Raw genomic sequence first — 12,500 nt, 5'->3', positions numbered from 1 at the left:
AAGAATGCAGAGATGAGAGACCATGAAACTCTAAGGCAGAAAGAATTTTTAAAAAAGTTGGAAAGATATATGAATCCTTGACTGCTTCATACTTCTTGGAAGTTTCTTCATGAAATTCAAGAAAACTCTTTTTCTGTATTCTATGAATCGTTGTAATGAATTACCCTATTTTCCATAAACTTGTTAGACATAGATTATTCTTATTTGCAACAAAGTGCTTGACCAAAATGCCAAGAGAAAGAGTTTCAAAATGAGAGAAAACCTCAGTTATATGTTCACCACAAAGATGTAAATAGACGTTCTATCCAGGAAAAAAAGTCAATTGCATGAAAATATGTTGGCTGAAAAAAGAAAAAAAATGTAGTGAAGGTAAAATGTAAAGTATAGAAAATTGAGTTAATTGAATAGGAGTTCAGAAGTTTCCTAGAAATGAAATAAGAGGATCATCTGGTTTGACTAGTTTTAATACTTTCAATTCTGTTTCAAAATTACTATAGAGAAGATTTGAACTCATTTGTGTTTCCATGAAAATATATGAGAATGTCTATTCCACTCTACTGTAACATTGAGCATTTGCTGATTTTTAAACTTTTGCTAATCATGAATTGATGTTTTCTGTTTTCAATCAATTGCAAGCTTTTTTTGATTGTATCTAACAGAAATTTCTAATATATGTGAATTGGTTCACAAATTTCACTAAAATATGACAGAAACACGGAAATTTTTATAAATTATACATTCACAGCCCAGTGAATATTTACCCAATGACCACATCTAGGGAACCAGCACTAAGACCAGGACACAGGATATTCCCAACATCCAAAGTATTCTCGTATTTACCTGTCCAGCTAATATATCATCCCACATAGAAAACCACTCTTTAAAACCATAGATTAATTTTACCTGTTTTAAAATCTTACATAATCAATCATTCAATGAGTGTTTTTCCACTGAATATTATTATATTTCTGAGAGTCATATATATTTTTCATGTAGTTTAATTCACGTATCCTTATTGAAGTATAGTATTTCTTTATATGAAGTGCCACAATTTACTTATGTATTTTATTGTACATAGACAGTGGGTTGTTTCCCTTTGTTGATTGTTGTGGTGGTGCCTTGAAATGTTTATGAATGTAAATTTACTGAATTTTTATTTAAATTTCTTCCACTGCTTTTATGCTTCAAAAGTTTTTCTCCATTTAAGAATTATAAACAGGTTCACCTATATTTTTTTAGTAAAATGATTTTATCTTACATATTTAGTTTAGTGAGTGAGATGTTATGAATACAATTATTGTTTTATCCAAATAGTTAAATGATTGAACCATTTGATGATTAATCCACTTTTGATTCTTGGATCCTTAGTGCAAATTTTGTGATCTAATAAATTTTTAAAATGATGCAAGCGTTTATATGTGAGTTTGTTGACCCTAAATGTTAACTGTAGATAAAGAAAAAATACACACTACAGGAAACTCTCTCAAGACACTTGCAATCCATGTTGCATGCATTCTGTTTTTTCCTTTTTTCCCAAATCATTTTAATTTCTGAAATTTCAAAGTGTTCATCAAAATCACAGTAACCAATCTCAGCACAATTTACTCATATTTTTTTTAGCAACAAAGTTTTATAACTAACATTCGCATGAGAAGCACAGATTAATGTGTCTTAAAATATCCTTCTAGTTAGTAGATTTTTATATGATTATTTTGCACTGATTCTACTCCTCAGTTATCTCCAAGATGCACTTCAAGGGAAAATCCTTCATTTTGCTTTGGAATATTCTGTAAGATTTTTCATTTTGTTCCACGGTCAAGTGGTTATTTCCAGTCTCCAATGGTTCCTAGTGGGATAAGAACATGAACAGCACTTAGGTGAAGAAGTAACACTCTCAGGATCAAAATCTTCTGCAACCCACTTTAATTCCTTCTCCAAGGCAACTTAACTATCTGTTAGTTCTCTGGGGTGGAGGTGGGGGGGTGTGGTGGGGAGGGTTGACACTTCACTTTTCCTTATACAAGGAAGAGCTAAGAAACAAACTTGGGAATGTAATTATAGTTTTATATAGTCTACTTCCTTAACTGTTAAACTCCCACCAGCCACTACCATCAAATTATAACTGTTCTTTAAGTTTTAGAAAACCAAAACTAAAATACATAAAAAGATTAGAATTTTTAAATATATTTTACTAAATGCCAGATGCCATCTTGGCGAAGTACATCCATCATGATATAATTCTTCATATAACCTTGCAAGGTTACTGGTTCTTCGTTTTTAAAATTGAAAAAAATGAGATCCAAAGATTTTCAAATAATGAAGTCAAAGCCACAGAGGGTTCTCAGAAAAGCCATTGATACAGTTTTGGTTCATGAAAGTCTGAAATGGTCTGAAGCCAATTTTTAAATGAAGATTAATAATTTGACATCTTCAGCTTTCATATTTTCTTTTGTAAACATTATTGTTGGCAATAGAGACAGCAAACTAAGAACATGAGAATTGCTTTATATCTGATCTAGTTGAGCAATGAGAAATTGCAGCGGATAATAAATGGTACAAATGAAGAAACAACATTTTAAAAGTAGTAAACTCTATAGAAATTTCAATAATATCTTTACATAATTAAGAATTAACTGGGGCTCCTGGGTGGCTCAGTTGGTTGAGTGTCCGACTTTGGCTCAGGTCATGATCTCACAGTCTGTGAGTTCGAGCCCCGCATCAGGCTCTGTGCTGATGGCTCAGAGCCTGGAGCCTGCTTCCAATTCTGTGTCTCCCTCTCTCTCTGCTCCTTCCCTGCTCATGCTCTGTCTCTCTCTGTCTCAAAAATAAATAAAAACATTAAGAAAAACAAAATTAAAAAAAAAGAATTAACCTATGTCCATCATAATAATACTGCTTAGGAATAAATTAGAGAATAAAGCATGAATAAAATAGGGAAATACAAATTATGTTTTATAATGATGCACATTAAAATATTTTTGAATTGAGTAGCAAGAGGAAAATATATTCATTCTTTACAACTCTTGACATGTTACAGGAATATAATAAAAATGTATTACATGTTGAATAATTGAATTCATAGCAGATTGGGTTAATGGTGGATCAATATACTGTTTACAATGAAGAAATCTGACATATGAGGAAATAACAGTAATCCAAACCCCATACCCCACAACAAAATTCAAATTAAGTTTACTTTAGGATGTTCTAAGAGAAATAAAGGAAAACAAGAATGGAGCTCTCCTGGCCACGTATATCCATTGCCTTCAGGTAAGACTTGCTAACAAATTTTAAGAGTAGGGTTACATGGACTAGAATGAAGGAACCTTATATTTATTAGGTTCAAGTGTCAGGCTCTGTAGTAAAGAACTGCTTTATTTCCTGGGACACTTCTACAGCCATTTTGGTTGGGATCTTTGATTCTCTTTAGGGCCCCAATGACAGTACTAGGAGAGACTTGTTGGAAGCACTCCTTATTTAACATAGGGGCAAAGGCTTGAGAGAAGTCTCAACACTTTTTCTTCTATAAATCACTGAACATTACCTTTGTGCAGGAAAATTCCCTCATTTCCTTGTGTCTTGATTACATCTTTTAAAATATAATCATAATTGACTCGTGGGTCAGATTTCATGCTCTGAAATGTAGCCTGTTCCACAACAGCACCCACATCCTCTTCACTCAATTCTTTCTCAAAAAAAACCTGATTTTAAGCACAGCACTTCTGAGATCCTGAAAGGATTGCATGAGAAACTATTCAGCTTATAAAAAATGCATGAGTTACCGCCTAACATCTTTATCCCATTTTGGAAAACTGAAGGTATGTGGGCTTATTAGTCTAATTTTTTCCTATGAAAGTTTAAAACATCTTACTTTATTATTATTTTTTTAACATAATTTATTGTCAAGTTGGCTAACATACAGAGCACATAACATACAGTGTGCTCTTAGTTTTGGGCATAGATTCCCATGATTCATCGCTTACATACAACATCCAGTGCTCATCCCAACAAGTGCCCTCCTCAATGCCCATCACCCAATGTCCCCTCTCCCCCGTCCCCGCCCCCATTAACCCTCAGTTTGGAAAAAGCCTAAATGTCCATCAACTGATGAGTGGATAAAGAAGATGTAGTTTACGTATACAATGGAATACTATTTGGCAATGAGAAAGAATGAAATTCTGCCATTTGCAGCAACATGAATGGAACTGGAGGGTATTATGCTAAGTGAAATAAGTCAGATAGAGAAAGCCAGATACCATATGTTTTCACTCATATGTGGATCTTGAGAAACTTAACAGAAGACCATGGGGGAAAGGAAGAGGAAAAAATAGTTACAGAGAAGGGAGGGGAGTAAACCATAAGAGATTCTAAGTCGAAGGATACGATACTTCCTTGTTCTTTCTATGAAAAAGAGTGCTTTCGTTGTCAGCTTTGTTATAGCTTTCTACTGTTTAATGTTGTAAGGATAGCTCATCACTCATTCATACAACAAACACTCAGGCTATTTTACATTTCAGAGTTCTGGTAAGTGCTGGAGGAGTTCAGGAGAACAATAATATGCTATTTGTGTTTGTTAAAAGTTCACAATTTCATGAGGAAAAGAGTAAAGCAAGTAATTAAATACATTGAGTCCAAGAAAGAAAAACTCAATCTAGATAGCTTTGCTGGTGACTTCTGCCAGACATTTAAAGAAGAATTAATACAATTCCTCTTCAAACTTTTCCAAAAAGTACTTCCAAACTCATTTTATAAGGTCAGCACTACCCTGATAACAACTTATATAAAAATTAACTCAAAACAGATATGATCTAAGCATAAGGACTAAAATTATAAAACTCTTGGAAGAAAACATAAAAGACAAGGTATTTGGCAGTGATTTCTTGAATATGACACCAAAAAGCACAAGGAAGAAAAATAAAAATAAAAGGTAGAATAGACTACGTCAAAATTAAAAACTTCTGTGAGTAAGGGACACATACAACAATGCTAAAAGACAATTTGTGGAATGGGAGAAATATTTCAAATCGTATACCTGATAAGTGGCTATTATCCTGAGCACACAAAAAACTCGTACAACTAAAAACCCAAAGCCAAAACCAAAACCAAAGCACAATTTAAAAATTGGCAAAGGACTTAAGTAGATATTTCTCTAAAAAAGATACGCAAAAGGTCAATAGACACATGAAAAAAGTAGGGAAATACAAATAAAAAACCACAATGAGATTCCACTTCATATCTATTAGGATGGCTATTATTGAAAAGAAAAAGGCAGAAAATTACGAGTGATGAGGATGTGGAAGAATTGGAATTCCTGTGCACTACTAGTGGAAATGTAAAATGGTGCATTTGCTATGGTAAAGTGTGAATAGTATGGTGATTCCTCAAAAAAAAAAAAAAAATAGAATTACTATATGATCTAGTAATTCTACTTGCGAGTATATGTCCCAAATAATTGAAAACAGACTCGAACAGGTATTTATACACTCATGTTTATACCAGCATTATTCAAGGTCACTTAAAAGTGAAAGCAATTCATGTGTCCCTCAGTGCATGAATGAATAAACAAAATGTGGTGGTATAGACACAATAGATTAGTACTTGGCCTTAAAAAAGAAGGAAATTCTGACATATGCTACAACATGAATGAAGCTTGATGACATTATGCTAACTGAAATAAGGCAGTCAAAAAGGACAAGGACTGTATGATTTCACTCATATGAGATATTTCCAGAAGTCAAATTCATAGAGACAGAAAAGAGAATGGTGGTGGGCAGGGACTGGGAGGAGAAAAGAATGGGGAGTTATTGTTTTGTGGTGGAGAGTTTCAGTTTTGCCAGATGAAAAAAAGCTTTGGGGATGGATGGTGATAATGGCTGCACAACAAGATGAATGTACTTAATGCCACAGAACTGCACACTTAAAAATGCTTAACACAGTAAATTTTATGTTATAGATATTTGGCAGAATAAAAAAAAAAAGATGGAGGGGCGATAAAACCCAAAACAGAAACACAATGTACAATAGTAGCTCATGGGAAAGAGAGAATAATTTTACCTTCGAAGGTTAGAAAAATTTTAAGTAGTTTCTTTTATTTTAAAATTTATTTATTTATTCTGAGGGAGGACAGGGAGAAAGAGAGGAGACAGAGAATCCCAAGCAGGCTCTGTGCTCAGAGCACGGACTCGATCACACAAACCATGAGATCATGACCTGAATCAAAATCAAGAGTTGCATGCTTAACCAACTGAGCCACCCAGGAGCCCTTGAGGTTAGAAAAATTTTAAAGAAGAAACAACATTTCTTTAAATTCAAGAAAGAAGCTGGGGCGCCTGGGTGGCTCAGTCGGTTAAGCTTCCGACTTCAGCTCAGGTCACGATCTCACGGTCCGTGAGTTTGAGCCCCGCGTCAGGCTCTGGGCTGATGGCCCAGAGCCTGGAGACTGCTTCCGATTCTGTGTCTCCCTCTCTCTCTGCTCCTCCCCCGTTCATGCTCTGTCTCTCTCTGTCTCAAAAATAAATAAACGTTAAAAAAAAATTTAAAAAAAAAAGAAAGAAGGATAAGAAATGTCCCCCAAAGGCATGAGAATTCATTTGAGCATAAAAGTAAGCTCCAAATTACATAAAGTTGAAATGTAAATGTAATTTGTACATTTGATGAAAATTGAACTTCAGTGTACTTAATAGACTCACGAGTAATGTAGCTGGAGGCAGGATAGAGACAGATGGAGGGCCATGCTAAGTTTGCTAGCTATCTTAGTATCTACCTTTCCTGTGACAATAATCAGTGGAAGAGGTTGAGTATGACTGGGTGAGTAAAATAACAGGACCCTACCTATCCCATTTTTTCTAAAAATAATTTTTATTTTTGTAAATTATGTTTATTAAGTTTATGTTTGGTAAGTTAGGTTTATTTTGTAAGTTATGACCAACTTATAATCAAGGTATTCGAGAACATGAGGAAATGAGACAAGGTAGCCAAGATCAGTGAAAAAAAAAAGGAAAAAATTGCTTAATAGATGACGTTGGAACAGATAATTATCCACATGGGAAGAAAAGAAGAGAAAATGGACTTCCACCTCACACCACACACAAAAATAATTTACAAATGTAATAGACTTTGGGGCACCTGGGTGGCTCAGTTGGTTGGGTGACTGACTTCGCATTTCCTGAGTTCGAGCCCCACATAGGGCTCTGTGCAGACAGCTCAGAGCTGGAGCCTGCTTCGGATTCTGTGTCTCCCTCTCTCTCTGCCCCTCCCCTGCTCATGCTCTGTCTCTCTCTCTCTCTCAGAAATAAATAAATATTTAAAAAATTTTAAACAGATTATTAGAATTTAAGTATGAAAGTAAAACTTTAACATCTAAAAAAATAAAGAATATATTTCTGGTCTTAGAAAAGAGAAAGATTTCCTAAATGGGAAAAAATATATTTAAAATAAAAATTGATGAATTGGACTGCATTAAACTTAAGAATGCTGTTAAAATACACCATAAAGTGGCAAAAGCAACAAAATATGAGAGAAGCAACACATATAACCTATAATAGATTAGTGTCCGGAATATATATAAAACAAATCAATAAGGGGCTCTTGGGTGGCTCAATTGGTTAAGTGTCCAATTTCAACTCAGGTCATGATCTCATGGTTCATCAGTTCAAGCCCCAAGTCATGCTCTGTGCTGACAGCTCAGAGCCTGGAGCCAGCTTCAGATTCTGGGTTCTGTGTCTCCCTCTCTCTCTGCCCCTCCCCCACTCGCACTTTGTCTTTCTCTCAAAAAAATAAATATTAAAAAAACGTTTTAAACCAATCGACGAGAAAAAGGTAAACAATGAATTACAAGCTGGGCAAATGTCACAACTGTTTCACAGAATAAGAAATTAGAGTCAACAAACCTATCAAAAAGTGCTTAATCACATCACTGATTAGGGAAATGCAAATTAAGATCAGTTTGGGAAACCATTTTATAATTACCATATTGATAAAAATCAAAGTCTGATAGAAAAGTTTCCTAGGAGGAAAATAAGAACTCACCAGTTACAATTACTAGCTTTGTCATAAGCTGGTACAACAGCTTTGTATTAAAAAAAAAATAGCAGCATCTTATGAAGTTGAACATTTTTGAACTTTGTGGGTTTGCAATTCTATTCTTGGGTGTATACTCTGGGAAAGCTTGTGCAGGTTTGCACCAGGGAACATGATTAAGAATGTTCATACCAGCATGTGCTAGAATAACAAAATATTTCAATAACCTAATTATAAAATGAAGAGAAGACATAGATCCAATAGAATTACTTACACAACTTGTAAAATTATATAGCTTTGAAATATAATATTGAAAATTAAGAACAAAGGCACATGGGCAAAACTCCAGGGAAAAAGAACACAAGTGACAAGATAAAGTTAAGTAAAATTTAAAGCGAAATGATTTAACAGGACAACATATAATTTGTTTCGATGAACGACAGAACAGGAATGTTTGTATAGAATAATGTTATGGAATAGAACAACTTAAATGGCACAGATTTAGCAACAATTATAGTGGGAGATTTATACACGCTTATCTTTAGACAAAAAGATAAAATGATTAACAAAATCAATTTACAAAATTATCTAACAAAATTTATTTTATACGTGTGTACGTTAGTGCCCCACATGGAGAATATACACCATTTTCTCATATAGTCATGGGACATATTGAAAAATTGATCATATAATTCGCCATAAATTTCAAAAATTAGAAATCTTATGGTACCACTACCTATTGATAAAGCCATAATATTAACAATCAACAATGAAGAAGTTAAAAAAGAAAATTATATAAACACTTAGGGGAAAAAGTCTTCAAAACCACTTGTACCAATTAGAAAATTAAAATTAAAATGATAGACTATATATTAACAAGATTTTATTTCTAGCTATATTAAAAAGATATTCATCATTTTTAAATGCCAATATTTGAAAAAAATAAACATTGGGTATAGATAATGCTATTCATTTAAGTAAAGAAGAGAGAAAAATATAAATGAAATATGAGGAAATAATTAAAATGAAAGCAGAAATCAAAAAGTAGAAAACATTAAGTTATGTCTTAACAAAGAGCTAGTTCTTTGGAGGAAAACCACAATAAAATAGAAAATCACTGGTACCTTGAAAAATGTGAAAAAAGCAATATATAAATTTTTCCATCCTTACTAATGAATGAAAAAGATGTAATCACAGAATTGGAAAAAATTTATCAGATCATGGCAGAATATACTGTAATTTTTTTCCATGTTTTGAAATCTAGATGAAACGGTGGATAATTTGCTTTGAAAATAAAATTATAATTCCAGTTTGGGGGAAGGCAGCTAATTTAAATAAAATGATAACATGGGGCACCCGAGTGGCTCAGTTGGTTAAGTGTCCAGCTTCAGCTCAGGTCATGATCTCAGGGTTTGTGAGTTCAAGCCCTGCACTGGGCTCCGTACTGACAGCTCAGAGCCTGGAATCTGCTTCAGATTCTGTGTTTCCCACCTCTGCTCCTTGCCCACTTGCACTCTCTCTCTCTCTCTCTGTCAAAGATAAATAAACATTAAAAAAATTAAATAAACTGATAAGAAAAAGGAAAATGTAGAACTATAAAGCTGACAAGATTGATATATTTATAATGGGCTTTACTCAAATCTTTTAAACATTCAGTTAATTTATATCTTTTAAACTATTTGATAACTTACAAAAATACAAAAACTTTCAAATATATTTTGCAAGACTATAATTTCAGTGGTACTAAAATCAAATAAAGATAGAGCAAACATGGAAAGTTAAAGCCTTTTTTAAAAATAATTACAAATAAAAATTCCTGAGTAAAAATTAACAAAACTGTTCTAGCAGTATGTTTAAACAAGTATTATAATATAAGCAAGTAAGATTTATTCCAGAAATAAGACGTCATTAAATTACTAGTGGATTTTGGGGTGCCTGGGTGGCTCAATCAGTTAAGTATCTGACTTTTGATTTCTGCTCAGGTCATGCTCTCACAATGGTCAAGATTCTCTCCCACTCACGGTAGAATTCTCTCACTCTCCCCTTCTCTCTCTGCCTCTCTCCTTGCACACGTGCTTTCCCTCTCTCACAAAATAAATAAATGAACATTAAAAAAAGTATTGGTGGATTTCAATTTACTATAAACTAAAATGGAGGAGCATGAAATCTTCAGAATTTCCCAAAAAAGGCATTTTATGTGAAAAGAAGTTTTCTGCATAAAGCAAAAACAAAGATAAAACTCCCAAATAAACTAAGAATTAAAAAAAAATTCTCGGCATTATATGCCCCCTCAAATCAATGGCAAAACAAAACAAGACAAGATAATAAAAATGCTAAACAATTAAGGACAAGAGAAGATTTCTTATCACCTCTATTATTCTGGCTTGTACTGCAGATATTAGCTATTGAAATAGAAAAAAAAGTGTAAATATTGGAAAATAAAAATAAAATGGGTTATTATTTTAAAATGAATTATATTCAGAGTATATAAAGGGAAAATTCATAAAACTAGTTAGAGAGATTAAGGGAGCCAAATACAACAGAGTGACAAAACCAAAGCCTCTTTCTTTATAACAGCAATAAACAAATAGAAAAGACACTAGTAAGAAAAACTTTCAGTCCATGATAGCCATAAAAAAGTAAACAAAAAACCCTGCTAATTCAGAGAAAAAAATGCGTACAAAGCATACAAAGAACAACATAGCACATTTGGTGGATGGTAAACTTGGTAGGATTTGCTTTATCAGTTACAAGATTTAAAACAATGAAGAACTGTGACATTAAACAGATGTATCAATTTTTGGAATAAACAACACAGAATCAGAGAGAGAGACTATGGAATCTTAGTATATAAAAGTGTAGACTTCAAAACAGCAGGGAAAGAGTAAATGCTTAAACAAATTATGTTGGGTCAATTGGCTGACCCCTTGGCAAATACCGTGCAATAGTTATATTTCAAATCATATTCAGTATTAGATATAATTTACAATTAAATGTAAAAAATAAAAACATAAAATTAGAAAAACTTGGAGAGTATATATATAATCTTTGTGGTGGGGAAGTGTTCTTTTAAGCAAGACACAAGAGCCAGAGCTATGAAGGAACTATGAATAGATTGTTAACACAAAATTAAAAGCATTTAACAATTTTTAAAGGTAAACTATTAATTGCTAAAATATTTGTCCCCACAAAATGCTTCTACAAAGCAGTAAATAAAAGACAAGCTAAAGACAAATGGATAGATGTCGACCTGATTGGGCCATAGACCTGGGGCGGCGAAGGAACTGAGAGAAAGAGACGACAGTATACCAAGGCACTGGGGACCCCCGAGCCAACAACCCAAGGTACTGAGGTTTATTGAGCGTCTTCTTATGTACGTTTTCAGGAAAAACAGATTAGCAATGGTTAACAACCGAAACTTAGCAAAACATGTCAACAATGTACATCTGATTCAGCTATCATACATATCTTGCGTACGAGAGCAGTCTTGCAGATACATATGTTTTGATAAGAAACTTTATGATAGAAGGAAAGACAAAGAAGAGAGTGAATGCACTGTGCTATATACAGCTGGCTTCCTTTAAGCAAAACATCCCTATCTGCCCACTAAAGAATGGAACACCTTTCCCAAGGTAATTCACTCAAGTCCTTTCAGGTAATTAATTTTTAACTTCAGTATCTTGAGTTTTCTCAAAGATCTTGGAGCCTGAGCGAATATATGCACCTGTGGTCATTGTGGTGTTCTGTTCCCACAGGTAGAGAATATAAAGACTATTTCAAAGCCTAGAAATATATAAAAAGATGTTTCAGTTTATTAAAATCAAAAGGACTGCAAATTAGAAAAGAATGAGGGGTTTTTTTGGTTTGTTTGTTTTGGGGGGTTTTGTTTTTGTCTTTTTTTTTTAATCTAGCACATTAGCAAAGATTGGTAATTTCAATCACTGGTGAGCATGTGAGGAAAAAATCATTCTTACATACTATTTGATGAAGTATAAATTGACAGATTATAGAAGGCAAGTAGATAATATCTAAATATTTGGTAATCACCTAAAATATTGAAACACTTTAATCTGAAAACTCCATTTTTAGGGAAACATTTTACCAGATCAAAAAAGTGGAAAAAAAGATCTATAAGAATGTTTATTTCAATGTAATACACATTTGCTGCAACCTACCTGTCCATCAATACACATTCAGGATTATATAGCTATAAAATAAAATCCAACTAGGCCACTAAAAAAGAATAGAATTTTATGTGCTGACATAAAAAAATTTTGCTATACATTATATAGTTACACTGAAAACAATGTGTGTTGTGATCCAGTTTATGTATATACCTATAATTCCATATAATTTTTAATGTGCAAAACAAGGTCATAAAGTTTATAATAATCACATTTGAAAGGATATGAATGAGTGGGGCTGGACAACAACGTTTGAAGAAAATATTTAAACAATATTTGAAGAAAGTATTTGTGCAA

This window comes from Panthera uncia, assembly GCF_023721935.1.
Source record: "Panthera uncia isolate 11264 chromosome B2 unlocalized genomic scaffold, Puncia_PCG_1.0 HiC_scaffold_24, whole genome shotgun sequence".
NCBI classification, from domain to species: Eukaryota; Metazoa; Chordata; class Mammalia; order Carnivora; family Felidae; genus Panthera; species Panthera uncia.
This window is presented reverse-complemented; position numbering follows the sequence as displayed.